Source organism: Macrotis lagotis, chromosome 1 (assembly GCF_037893015.1).
Source record: "Macrotis lagotis isolate mMagLag1 chromosome 1, bilby.v1.9.chrom.fasta, whole genome shotgun sequence".
NCBI lineage: Eukaryota > Metazoa > Chordata > Mammalia > Peramelemorphia > Peramelidae > Macrotis > Macrotis lagotis.
The window spans coordinates 91,788,008-91,801,455 of record NC_133658.1 but is presented as its reverse complement, the minus strand read 5'-3'; the positions used below and the strand labels follow the sequence as shown (position 1 = coordinate 91,801,455).

The 13,448-nt window shown below is 37.4% G+C and overlaps 1 long non-coding RNA gene across 1 annotated transcript; it reads left to right on the top strand.

Moving 5' to 3' along the window:
- Positions 1-294: 294 nt before the first annotated feature.
- On the top strand, positions 295-12,190 carry LOC141513847 (uncharacterized). The gene is made up of 3 exons (XR_012475892.1): positions 295-452; positions 1,694-1,761; positions 11,861-12,190. It is a non-coding gene; the product is annotated as an uncharacterized LOC141513847 (long non-coding RNA).
- The last annotated feature ends 1,258 nt before the right edge of the window (positions 12,191-13,448 follow it).

The window sequence follows — 13,448 nt, the reverse complement described above, 5'->3', positions numbered from 1 at the left end:
ACTGGAAGGGACATTAGAACCAATTTTAGATTAATTTTATGATCTTTGTGGCTGAGGAAGTGGAGTCATGAACTTAAGTCTTAGGTCACATTTGTATTGCAGAATAGAGTCTACAACTTCTAATCAAAAGCCTGCTTCTTTTTTTCTGTACATCAGCCATACCCATTGTTCTCATCACCATGTCTTACATTTGCAGAGCAATAAAATTTATTCAACATTGTCATATCCATTATCATGACAATGCTATGAAGAAAAAGGTAACTATCATGAATTCCATTTAACAAATAAAGAAACTGAAGTTTGGTGATTTGTCTAAGGTTACACAACTAGAGAGTGGAGGTCAAGACCTGAGGAATTCAACCATGTATTATCGTGTGAAGACCCCTGGATTCAGAATCATCAAGGCCTGAGTTCAAATTTCCATTCTACCACCCATTAGTTATGTCACCTAGGTAAGTCATTTAACTGCTCCATGTCTCAGAATCCTTATCCATAAAATGATGGGGGAAGGACTTGATGGTTTCTAGCTCTCTTTTGACTCTAACATTCTTCTAAGATATATCAAATTCAAGGCTCTTCTCTTCAGAATATTATGTCGCCTAGACAGAGAAGGTTCCCATCTATGTGCTATGATTGAAAGGACTTTTAAAAATTTCTCTAAAATATATCCTCCCACATGATTTAAGTGCCTGAAATTCTACCCTTAGGGTTACTTTTTACTATGACTACAGTAGGAGTTCTTAACCTTTTCTATGTTTTGAATCCCTTTAGTTGTCTGTTGTAGCCAATGGACTTCTCAAAATATTTTAAATGCATAAAGTATAGTACATGAGCTGGTAGGTAGTGCAGTGAGTGCCGGGCTTGGAGTTAGGAAAATTCATCTTTCTGAGTTCAAATTTGACCCCAGACACGTAATATTTTGTACTCTGGACAAGTCCCTTAACTATGCCTCAGTTTCCTCATTGTAAAATGATGATGTTTATCTGTTATTCTTGAAGAAGACCTTGACATCAGGGAGGTGATGCCATGACATGCAATTAAATTGGATTTGGATGAGGGGATGCTGTACTATGTCAGCAGTCTCACTTTCTCCTCCAGAACCATGTGGGTCCAGTGGCCAAATATGAAGATGGTCCTGGATGGGAGGTAGTCAAGGTTAAGTGACTTGCACAAGATCACACAGCTAATAGGTGTCAAGTGTCCGAGGTCAAATTTGAACTTATGTCCTCCTGTAGCTCTATCCACTGCATCACTTAACTGCCCTGAAGAAGGAAATAGCAAACCACTATCTTTGGTAAAATCTCTAGTATCTTTGGCAAGAAAATCTCAAAAGGGGTCACAAGTGAAAAAAACTATATAGGTAGTACACAGAATAACAAAGGAAACAAATTATCCGGTGGGTTTATTGGAGTTATTTAAAATATTGATGTGTTAATAATTAAAAATAATATTATTAATAATATTATATCCTTAAATTGTATAGACATAAAGATGTTCTTTTCCCCATCAAATTCATGGACACTCTGAAATCTATGATGGACTTCCTAGGGGTCTATAAACCTCAGTGTAATAACTTCTATTCTAAAAAGCCTCCTTTAAAATGCAATTATTCCTCGAGGCCTTATGCCTTCTCACAAGTTCTTAATTTCTCACCTTGAATTTATTTACTAGTTGCTTTCCTTTTTTCCTTTAGGACTCTAAGAGAGGAAGATTCAGAAGGGACTGCACAAAAGACAAATAAGAGGAGGCAATCTTAGAGAGGTAAAAAAAAAGTTTGACTTGATTTACCATCTTGGTGGCCTTGAGCAAGTCACTTAGAAACCTTTCTAGGATTCTCATGCCTTATTTTTTCTTAATTTTAATAGGCTAGAGTAGGCAAGATAAGTATGGGTATGGCCTTCAGCCATGTGAGGTGGATTATTTGGCAGCTAGAAGACCCTCTGGGGGTTGAATGAAGAAGAGGGATCTTTCCATTTTTAGGATAGACTCACTCAAGGGCTGCTTCAGTCTGAGTCTGACACCATGCATTTTCACTGACTGTCTCCCAAGGGGAGGAAGCCTGTAATGTCTCCATCCTCACCTCTGCCTGCCTGCTTCCCTGAAAGCTCTCTAGATTCTGCTCAAATCCTCTCTTATGCAAGAGTCCTTTGCTGGTCCTGCTCAGTGTTCTTGCTTTCCTTCTGGGGTTGCCTTCCATTTACAGTGTGTCTACCTTGGATATACAGTCATTTAGCTCCCCTCCCCCATTTCCTGGACCCCCTTAAAATGGGAGCTCCTTGAGAAATAGGACTATCTTTTACCTTTCTTTGTGTCCGCAGGGCTTTCGGTAGTGCCTGACACATAGTAGGTCAGTCACCATATGCTGATTGTCTGATTAGGACTTAGATCCCAGAATGCAGTTTACCAGCGCAGGGACTGAAGCTGTCTTTCGACAAGATGTAATTGGGTACCAGAAAGGCTAGTTACTGTTCCTGGCAGCGTGTCATTTCCCTACGATTTATTTCTCAGAGGAATGCTTTATCAATCTGCTTCTCAGTTTTCTCTGTACATACGTGGCAATTTATGTATACCTCTTGGCTACTTAATTCTACCTTCTATTTCCCTGATGGCAGAGGCTGAATGGATTAGGATTTGAGTAGAGAGGTAAGCATCACTCACTTACCTTCCTGGGGAAATCTCCTGACAGCCAGCAATAAGCATGGCGCTCCTAGGAGCAGGAACAGCTTTTGGAGAGGAAAATAAGGTGAAGACTGAGAATGAATGGGCTGAGGCTGAGAAGACTGCATCCAGAAGGGCTGTGGATAAATAATGGGTGTGGGGAGGGGACTGGAGAGCAGAAGGCCAAAGGCAGGGCTGAAAGTATTAGGAGTAGTAGGTATTAGGAGTCCTCAAAATGCCCCCAGTAGTAAACCACAACTGGGCAGAGGCATGGTCTTGATGAATATAGCATCCTCCCTTCTCTTATTTCCAAGTTCCCCTTTACTTCCTCTAAGGGAAGGAATTAGAATAATGTATTTAATCTGTAAGTTTCCTTTGCATTGAACTTTGTTCTCAGTTCATTTTAATTCTTAGAATGTGGTCATAAAGCCTTTTATTGTGTCTCCTCTCCCATTTTTTTGGGGGGGGGAGGAGGTGTAAGTATACTCTTATGACATAGCCTAAAGGAATTTAATAAATGGTATTTTATTGCTCATATAATTGATAGAGGAGCATGCAGTCTGCTTCAGTGGAGGAAAGTTCCATATATGAAGGTCTCTACACTCCATCCCTCTGAGGGGAATAAAATGGCAAAAGAGAATCCTCATCTCAAGGAACTTACATTATAATAGGAGACAATGTATTTACATATAATTTGCAATATTATAAAATAGTAGAATAAAATAAATGAGATAAAATAAAATAATAGGTTAAACAACAATATAATAGATGAAACAGCACAGTGGTGTTGTAGTGGTGAATGGGAAGTTTTTGGTCTGGGAGATTGCTCACAGAGATGGTGAGTGAAGCTGATTGCCATCCTTTCCAAATGCAATAGAAATCTTGATCTAATTACTTCTCAGAGCAAGAAGTAGAAAGGTGGGGACATGTGCAGAAGCAGAGTAGATGTCCTGAGTTGAATGGTTGGATGGCTTATGAAGTGCCCTCTGGACACAATAGCTCCAGAGAGCTCTAGAGGGAATGGCACACTCTAGAGCGTGGCTCTAGGCTGCTCTAGAGAGTGGGTTATACAGTGTGGACTGGATAGATATAGTGGATATAGTGGGTCCTTTGAACTCCACTGGTTTGGCAATCAGGGAAACTGAGTGGGTGGTGTAGTCAAACTGAATGACAACTCCCATAGTGATGATCTTTGGAGGTCTGAGGCAGAGGGCGTCATTATAGACAGGGAGAAGGGAGGCTGCAATAGGGCAAACAACAAGATATTCCACTGGATGAAATAAAATCTAAGATACTTGCTTGGGGCATTGAGAGGTCTCATTTTTTCCTGTATGACTGTCTTTGACTTGCTCTGACTAATAAGTACTTTTTGAAAGCATCCCTAGTTCTCAGCAACCAAACAAAAATTTGTTTTCTTCCCTTCATGGTTAGTGGACCAAAAAGGCATTAAGGTAATAAGCCATTCTTAAAGCATTTATTATGTGAAATGCACTATGCTAAGCACTGAAGATCTAAATACAAGTGAAAAGGTACACATAAGGTAGTTGAGAAAAGGGAGATGGGGGAAGATGAAGGGTGACTGGTTTGTGCCCCTCTACAAAATGGAGGCACCAGGAGGACTTCACTAATGCCCTGGTGGAGGGATATTCTAGAGTGAGAAGACCAGATGTATGGTTGGCTCTTTTAGGGTGAGGAGTTATCTCTTCCCAAGAATACAAATCCTAACCTCCATAGAAACTCCAAACAGTGCCCAATCTCACCTTGGTGACACCCCCCACCCCAATAAAAAACATCCTCCATGGAGACCCCAATGGCTTCTAGTCCCTATAGAAACCATAACACCCTGCCTCCTATTTCCAATATCCTATTAAAGGACTTGCTCTTCCCACTCCCACTACTGCTTTGACCCAGTCTGCTGTACTTTCCTCAATAAACATCTTTGCATTCACTTTCATTTATAGTGCCATCTTCCTTTTTTTTACAAGAGTTCACTTTTTTTTGACCATTCAGTCCCCAGGTACTGAGGGAATTTCCAGTATAAAACAGCAATTAATAAATGATTTTGGAGTCAAAAAGTCTAGAAACAGAATCTGGAAGGGGGGGAAAAGTCATAGAATAGTTGTACTTCTAAAATGGAGAATAGGGCCCCTTCATTCCACATCATCAGGCAAATACAGAAACAAACGTACCAAAAGGACATTCTCCCTGGATGAGCTCTGCTCACATAACTATCCCTCCTTTGACCAGGCTCTCACTGCCTCTTTCCTAGACCTTTCTATTTGATCTCTCTACTTTAAAGCTCTCTGTTCTCCAGCCCAAACTCCAGAGTCTTTCCTATGGCACAGGTCTGATCAATGTTCTACTCAGGTAGCTATAGTGATTCCCAGTTAACTTCAGGATTATATATGAATGTCTTTGGAAATTAAATCTCTTCACAGTAGACTCCTACCTACTTTTGTAATATTATCCTACATTCTTTTCTTTATACTTTTTTCAGTCCATTCAAAATGACCTTCTTACTTTTCCTCAGATGTAACCTTCTTCCTTGGTCCAGATCTTTCAATAGACTATTACTTATGTTTTTAAGCATTTACGACTTACTTTTATCTCTGAAAATCCCTAGCTTCCTTTGAAATTCATCTCAAAATCCATATCTCATGAGATACCTTTCCTGAGCTTCCTAGCTGATAGTGATGGATCCTGATTAATGAGTTCCCTCTCTGAGTATCCCCCAGTCATTAACTAGGATCAGAAATTCTAATTTAATTCTAATTCTAACTTAATTAATAGCCCTATAATCCCTATCTCAGGCTGCTTGCCCAAGGTCTTTTGTCTTCTATTGGTTTCTTATCAGTATCCACTACTTAAGGCTATCTTCATCTTTTAACCTTACCTAGAGACTGCCTTAAGACTTAATCATTTATTCAACTTTTCTTGAAAGCATGATTTATAACTTAATTGGAAGTTCTGCTCCTTCCCATTGGTGGTGCCTTCTTCTGTCCTCCAGACCCACTTTCAAACAGACAACTATTTGAGATCACTTCTTGTCTCTTCTTTCCTCCTCTTTTCCTACGTAAAAGAGGGCATGTCAGATGCCTCTTTGTTAGAGTAACTCCCAACTCTAGGTCCACTGCACCAACATACTTGCCCATTAAAATTTCAGAGGTGATCACACTAAAATCTGGGGATTGGTAAAAGCTTTCTGAAGAAGGTGAAACGTGAGCTGATTATTGAAGAAAGACAGAGAAACTTCAAGGCAAAAATGAGGATGGAGAACAATGCAGGCATGGGGAAACAAATGCAAAGACTGGGAGAATGGAACCTAGATCCTGTTTGAAGAGCATCAAGTAACCCAATATGACTAGAATATAGTGTTTAGAGGAGTATTAGTGAAGAGTAGGAAGATGTAAGTTTTTTTTTTTTTTGCAAGGCAAATGGGGTTAAGTGGCTTGCCCAAGGCCATACAACTAGGTAATTATTAAGTGTCTGAGACCAGATTTGAACCCAGGTACTCCTGACTCCAAGGCAAGTGCTTTATCCACTATGCCACCTAGCTGCCCCAAGATGTAAGGTTTTTAAGGGGTAATAGGAGGTAAGAAGAAACCACAGGATTTTTTTAATGATTGGGGGACAACTATAGATCTGTTTTTAGGAAAATCTCAATGGTATCTGTTGGAAATGGATTAAGGAAAGACTTGATGTAGGGAGACCAGTTAGTACATTAGGCCACTGCAATAAATCAGATGAGAAATGGCAAGGTAAAGAATGTCTATAGGAGTAGAGGTAAAGGGACATACCTGACTGATATTGTGGAAGTAAAAATGGAAAAAAAAATTGGTACCTTGTTGGAAACCTGGGATAAATAAAGGTGAGGATTTGAGGATTACACTAAGATTTCAAACCTGGATAACCAAGAGGATTATCTTAATAATGATAGGTAAATTCAAAATAAGAGTAGTTTAGTGAGAAAGATAAGAGATCTATTTGGAACATTATAAGTTTCAGATGACTTTGGGATATATGATTCAAGATGTTTAATTGGAAGATGGTAACACAGGACTACAGTTTAGAAAAGATTAGGACTGGATATATGCCTACATATAAATGGAAACCATCTGCATAGAGTTGATAATTGATTAGATGGGAGTTGATGACAACATAAGTAAGATAATATAGATAAAAAAAGATATGAGGGCCCAGGATGGATTGATTAATGTATTCAACATGAATTTTGTTTTTTATTGCACTTTATATTTAAATCATTATAGACTGTTCATGTTATTCATCTGAATTCATTTTCTTCATTCTGCATCAATTTATGTCTTTTTATAGTTACAGTTCTTCATATTTGATTCTTTTGAGGCATAACAATATTCTGTTAATTTCTTTATTCATCCATTATCCAATTATTGGGTGAATAGTTTGATTCTAGTTTGAGGCTGCTATAAATACTGATATTAGGAATATTTTTGCACAAATATGTTATACCCACTTCAACAGTATCCTTGGGGTACAAACCTAAAAATAGGATCTTTGGATCAAGGGTATGAATACTTTTGAAATTATTTGTATAATTTTGTATTTCTTTTCAAAAAGACTGAGTTTAGATTTTATATGAATTCTAAAGTGGGAAGAATCTTGAGAAATAGTGAGATTAAAAATCTTACAGATTATAAAGATCAGAGGACTTTGAGTTCAAAAGGACCTTTGAGATCTCCAAACTTTTCTTTCTATAGGTGAAAAAACTAAGGTTCAGAGAATTCATGACTTGCCTAAAATCACACAGCTATTGGCTTAATTGAGTTGTTCTGCTCACCAGCCCAGTGTTTTATGATACTACTCTGCCTATTAGAATGTGAAGCCTTTCAAAAATTATATGAGCACAAGTTCCTGAATCTGAGAGAAACTCCTCCTTCATACATCCCAATAACCAGTTTAATGAGAGAAAGAAGGATAAATAGAAACTGACAGGGAGGATGAAGTAGTCCTTTCTGCTGGGAAAGCTGATGCCATGGAGGATATTTTGAATGCTGAATAATCAAGTGCTGAATGAAAACAATGATTCTGACTATACTCAAGGTGAGGAAACTAGCAAAAGATTGCTTCAATCTTTAAGTCCTTAATTAATTTTTGCAGAAGGACAGGCCATTGATGCACTATTGTAGAACAATGCTGCCCAGGTAGTTATGAGCCTGTCCTTGAAGCTGTGCTTGATTTTTAGGAGAAAGAGGCAGATGCAAACAGCAAGCAAGTTGAGATTGAAAACTTGAGAAAGTTTATCTGTGACTGGGGAATAGGATACCATCCAATGTCCCACAGATTTTATATTTGCAGTGTGATTCATTAATTGATGGGACACTACTAATCTATACATTTGTCTTGCTTTATAATCACTGCTCATACTAAGATTTAGAGCTGAATCGTAACTTAGAGATCAACTTTTCTAGTCCCTTCAATTTTACAGATGTGGAAGATGAGGCCCAATTAAATTGAATGGCCTTCCAAAATCAAAGACCTAGGTAACAATGATCTAGGTAAAAAGGCAACCTCTTTTCTCCAAGTCCAGAGCTCTTTCTACTATGTTACCACCTGACTACCAAATGACTTCTAAGACTAGGATAAATTATGTTTGGCAGATTTTGTATATCATAGCATGGAGTATATAATCCATATTGAAAGATTCCCATTTAAAAAAAGGGTTTGAAACAAAAGTGTTATCTTTTAAATGATTAATCTTTAGTTTTCCAGAACCTTCTATTTAACTTAATCATTTCTAGAAAATAGAGTAGCTGCTATTATAAGAGAATGCCTCTTTGCTCAACCAATATCCATCCACTTCTGCTGAAGAAACTTGAGGTTGCTTTACAGTGGCAACCTCTTCTGTTTCACAAACAGACCTGAGATTTTCCCCTCTTTTCATATCCATGTCAACCAGAGATACTAAATTCACAACATGTGACCTATCATCCTCCAAAATGTTGTCCAAACTAGATGAAAATGTAACTAGGAAATATTTAAGAAAATAAATATCTGAGGAACGCTACATTCATTTAAAAAATATCTCATGTATTTCTTTTCCTTAATCCTAATTCCTCATATCAAAAATGACTAACCAATAAACATGCTTAACTCAAATGTGTAAATCAATATTAACCTGATTGTTCACCTCTGAAGAGAGGGGAGTGGGAAGGAAGGATGGAAGGAAATCATGTAACTTAGAAATATACATAGGCATATAGATGAATGTTAAAAAAAAAACCTTTCATAACATATATTTGGAAAAGTAGAACGTCAACAAAAATATTTTAAAAAAGAAAATAAATAAAAACACAATAAAACATAGACAATGTACATTTAAAAGCTATCTATATATATAGGTATATGTCAATATATATATAGGGATAAGCTATATATCAATATATCAATGACCTATATATCAATATATAGGGATAGCCAATATATAGCCAATACTTTATTGACCCCCATTTCTATTTGAATGACCTTCTAACCAAAGGAAAGTGATTGTTTGGAATTGGGGCGTAAAAGGGGTAAAAGCATTACTATTTCAAGTCTTGACCAATTTACTTAGATCATAACACCACAGAGGAAAATCAGAAAAGGACCTGGTCCTCTATATTTGGGTCCTGCTGATGACATACATTGGTTCTGATTACTCTTGAGGGAAAAGCTTGCTTCTTCCTAGGTTAACAAAGTCATTTGAGAGAATGGTTTAGGGTCAAGTTAGCTAACTAACAACAGCAAGGTTTTCCTTCATTTTATCACTCTTCTTTCAGCTCTGACATTCACAGTGGCAACTAATTAGCTTTCTAGACCTAAGTCTGGGATGACATGGCAATTACTTAATGCAATTGCATTTTGTTCACTGTTTCTTGTAGCATCTTTAGTCACTGTCTATATCATTATGATCTGTCTGATACTCAGAGTTTCCATTTTGCCAGCTCTTTATGTAAAACCCCGAAGTGGGACATATACAGCCAAGCACAGAATAAAAACAGCATGGAGGTTGAACTAAAAGTCTTTTTTTTTTTTTAGTTTTTTTTTTTTTTGCAAGGGAAATGGGGTTAAGTGGCTTGCCCAAGGCGACACAGCTAGGTAATTATTAAGTGTCTGAGACCAGATTTGAACACAGGTACTCCTGACTCCAGGGCCGGTGCTTTATCCACTGCGCCACCTAGGCACCCCTGAACTAAAAGTCTTTGTAAGGGACTTCTCTGTTCATCGGTCAGCCAACAAACATTTCTTAGGCACTTATTATGAGACAAGAGCCACCTTAAATACAGTGATATAAAGAAAGGCAAAGCTCATGATTCCTGCCCTCAAAGTGCTCCTTTCTTTAAATCCATCTGTAATATTTCATCATTTTATAATCAGCCCTCTAGAATCATGAATGGTCTCTATTTCAACATAATTCCTTCAGTTATCAACTTTGTTCTTACAGTATTATTTTTTTAACCAGTTATTTTCCAGTTTCTGCTATTTTATTCTTTTTTATAAAATTTTTTTTTTAGGTTTTTGCAAGGCAGATGGGGTTAAGTGGCTTGCTCAAGGCCACACAGCTAGGTAATTATTAAGTGTCTGAGACCAGATTTGAACTCAGGTTCTCCTGACTCCAGGACCAGTGCTCTATCCACTGTGCCACCTAGCCACCCCTCTGTTATTTTATTCTTCAGCAGTTTATAAAAGTCTTCAAATGAGCAAATTTGCTCATTTATATAATATTGATATAGAAGTATTAAATTATTGTTCTGCTTTTATTTCTTCCCTTAGTATCAGTTTATACAAGTTATTTTTTCCAGCTTTGAAATCATCTTTCCTTATTTCATAGTATATCTCATTGTCCATCACATTCATATACCAAAATTTATTCAGACATTCTTCAATTGATAGGCATCCTATTAACTTTTAGGGGTGTTTTGCCACCATGGAAAGAACTGCTGTAAATATTTTTGTACATATAGGACTAGTAGTGCCATAGTTGAGACAAAGGGCACATACTGTTTAATTACTTTTTTGCATATGATTCCAAATTGTTTTCTAACATCATTGTATCCATTCACAGATTCATCAATAGTTCATCAATGTGTCTGTTTTCCCATAGTCACTTCAAATTTCTTTTTTGTGATTATCTTTGCTTCTCTAATGGATGTAAAGTAAAATGTAAGAATTAATTTAGTTAGTGTTTCTCTAATTAGTAGTGATTTGGAACTTTTTAAAAATATAGGTTGGGGGGGTGGCTAGGTGGTGCAGAGGATAAAGCACCATCCCTGGTCAGGAGTACCCAATTTCAAATCTGAGCTCAGACACTTGATAATTACCTAGCTGTGTGGCCTTGGGCAAACCACTTAACCCCACTGCCTTGCAAAAAACTTAAAAAAATATAGTTACAAATATCCTGGACTTTTTCCTTTAAGAACTACTTGTAAAAAATATTTATTTATTTATTAATTGGGAAATGACTTGATTGATGGGGAGTTTTTCTAAGATTTGAAATTGTCCAAAAATGAAACAAGTTACTTCAAAAGGAAGTATGTTCCTCTTTATTGGAGACATTCAAGTGGAAGGTTGTAGAGAGAATTTTTATTTTGATTGGAGGTTTTAATAAGTGATACAAGTCCTTTAAGATCTTAGGATCACAGTTAAGAGTTATAAGTGGCCTCAAAGACCTTCTATTTCAATTGCTTCTCTTTCCTGGAGGACAATGAAGTTGAGCGAGTTAAGTAAATTTATCCAGGGTTAATAGTTATAGTCATAGTTAATAGTTAATAGTTGTCAGAAGCAAGATTTGAGTTCAGATCTTTTTGATTTCAGGTTAGCATTCTGTAAGTTAAACCACATCATTGCCTGAAGACTAAGTGATGAAAGAAACATCAGAGGACATCTGACCCAATCTCTTTATTTTATAGATAAGGAAACTTAGTTCTGTGGTTGTGAAATGAATGTCCAAGGTCAGTGTTAGGAGTGGGATTTAAACTAGGTCCCCTGACCAAACATCCCCAATTTTCTGCCCACTATACCCCTTATTACCTCCTTTCATAGATCTAGAGCTGGGGGTGGGGGGAGTGGATTAGGACGTTCTAATCTAATCTCATTTTACAGGTGATGAAATTGCAATCCAAGTCACATGTATTATGCTTTAGAAACAACTGAATTCATGTTATCTGACTGCTGTCTCTCCTTCCAGCTTTGCAGTTCTGATTCTTATGACTCATTTCCTGGAGATTTTGAAGAGCCAAGGTTTTAGTGTAAAAAAGCAAGCCAAATCTAAGGTATTCGTTGTTTTCTATATTGTCCTCTACATGCTCCAAGTCTCTCAGGCCACTGCAAATGCACAAGTAATTACTGGAGAAGGCTGTGCAGAGAAAACTGACATGTCCCATAGCTTACTAGAACATCTATTCTCCCTTTATAGTGACAAGATCTAATATCCTGGTTGCAGCTCTTTACTCCCACCTTGGTGATTTATGTAAGGCTCTCCAACTTACTGGGTTGGCACAGACGTTCCACTATGCCAGAGGTACTAACACATTGTCATTAATAGATTTACAGTTCTACAGGCCCCTCTTGCATACATCCTTATTTGGAAAGATAAATGCAAGCATTGTTAAACCTAGAAGGGCCTCCTTGGAAAATTAAATCAATGGTCCAGGATTTCAGCAAACAGAGTAAGCAGAGGAAGGCAGAAGCTAGAAGGAATAGAAAATAAGGAGTCATTTACATAAGGTACTTTTACCTAGGGTTCAATAATATCTTGTCACAGTTATTGTCTTTGTTTATAAAGTTATTATTTGGCCTTATAACAACCTTTTAAGGTTTCTAGCAAAGGTATTGTTATTCTGAAGTTTTTTTTAGATGGTGAAACTGAGGCTTGGAGAAGTGACCAGTGAGCATTCTGAGGGGATAGTGAGTGCCTATATGTGTAGACTTTGGGACTGTTCAAATTGTGGCAAGTAGAAAGGAATGGGCAGAGATGAGGCCAGATGCTCAAGACTGACATAAAGTTGAGAGGTCTGGCCTGGTTTCAGTATCTGTAAAGGTTAGGTAGCGTACTGCATCATGAGTCTGAGTTCAGAAAGAAGCCTCTACCTTTCAACAAGGTTATTGAGTGGCTCTATTTGTTCAACTTTCAGGTCCCAACTCCTGCATTTCAAAGGCCAGAGTCAGTGAATTAATCAATTAACAAGTATTCATCAAGTATTTTTTTTAATCAAGTGTTTTGCAAAGACAAAAACGAAGCAAAGCAAAACAAAAAACCCCAAAGTAACAAACTCTCAGGGAGCTTGCTCTCTAATTGGCATATGCAAAAAGCTTCCACTGACAGGAATTCTTAACCTGGGAGTGAGGGGAATTCTGTGAGCTTTTTTAAAAATGTTTAATAATTATTTTTATTTTTTTGATTTTCTTTATAATAATGTATATTTAAAAACATAATTCTGAGCAGGGGGGGCATAGGCTTTATTAGACTGTCAAGGAAATCCATGACACAAAAAAGATTTAAGGATCCTTCCTCTTGTAGCCAGCCGTCTTGGTTGTTTGTAAATCCAGGAAATACATGTATTTTATCTACCTTTAGGTTCTACTGAGGAGCCTATGCTCTTTCAGTGCAAGTTTGACATGATTCTTAGAGGGGTGGTCCAGTTTGTTGTAAGGCTGACCCCATTTGTTTCAGTTCAATCTTATCCTCCATGACTCAGTCATTCCCTGGATTGAATGGGGTTATGTGGCAAGTAGGAATTGTTTCCCCCATCTCTGTAACTTTCCCAGAGATCATC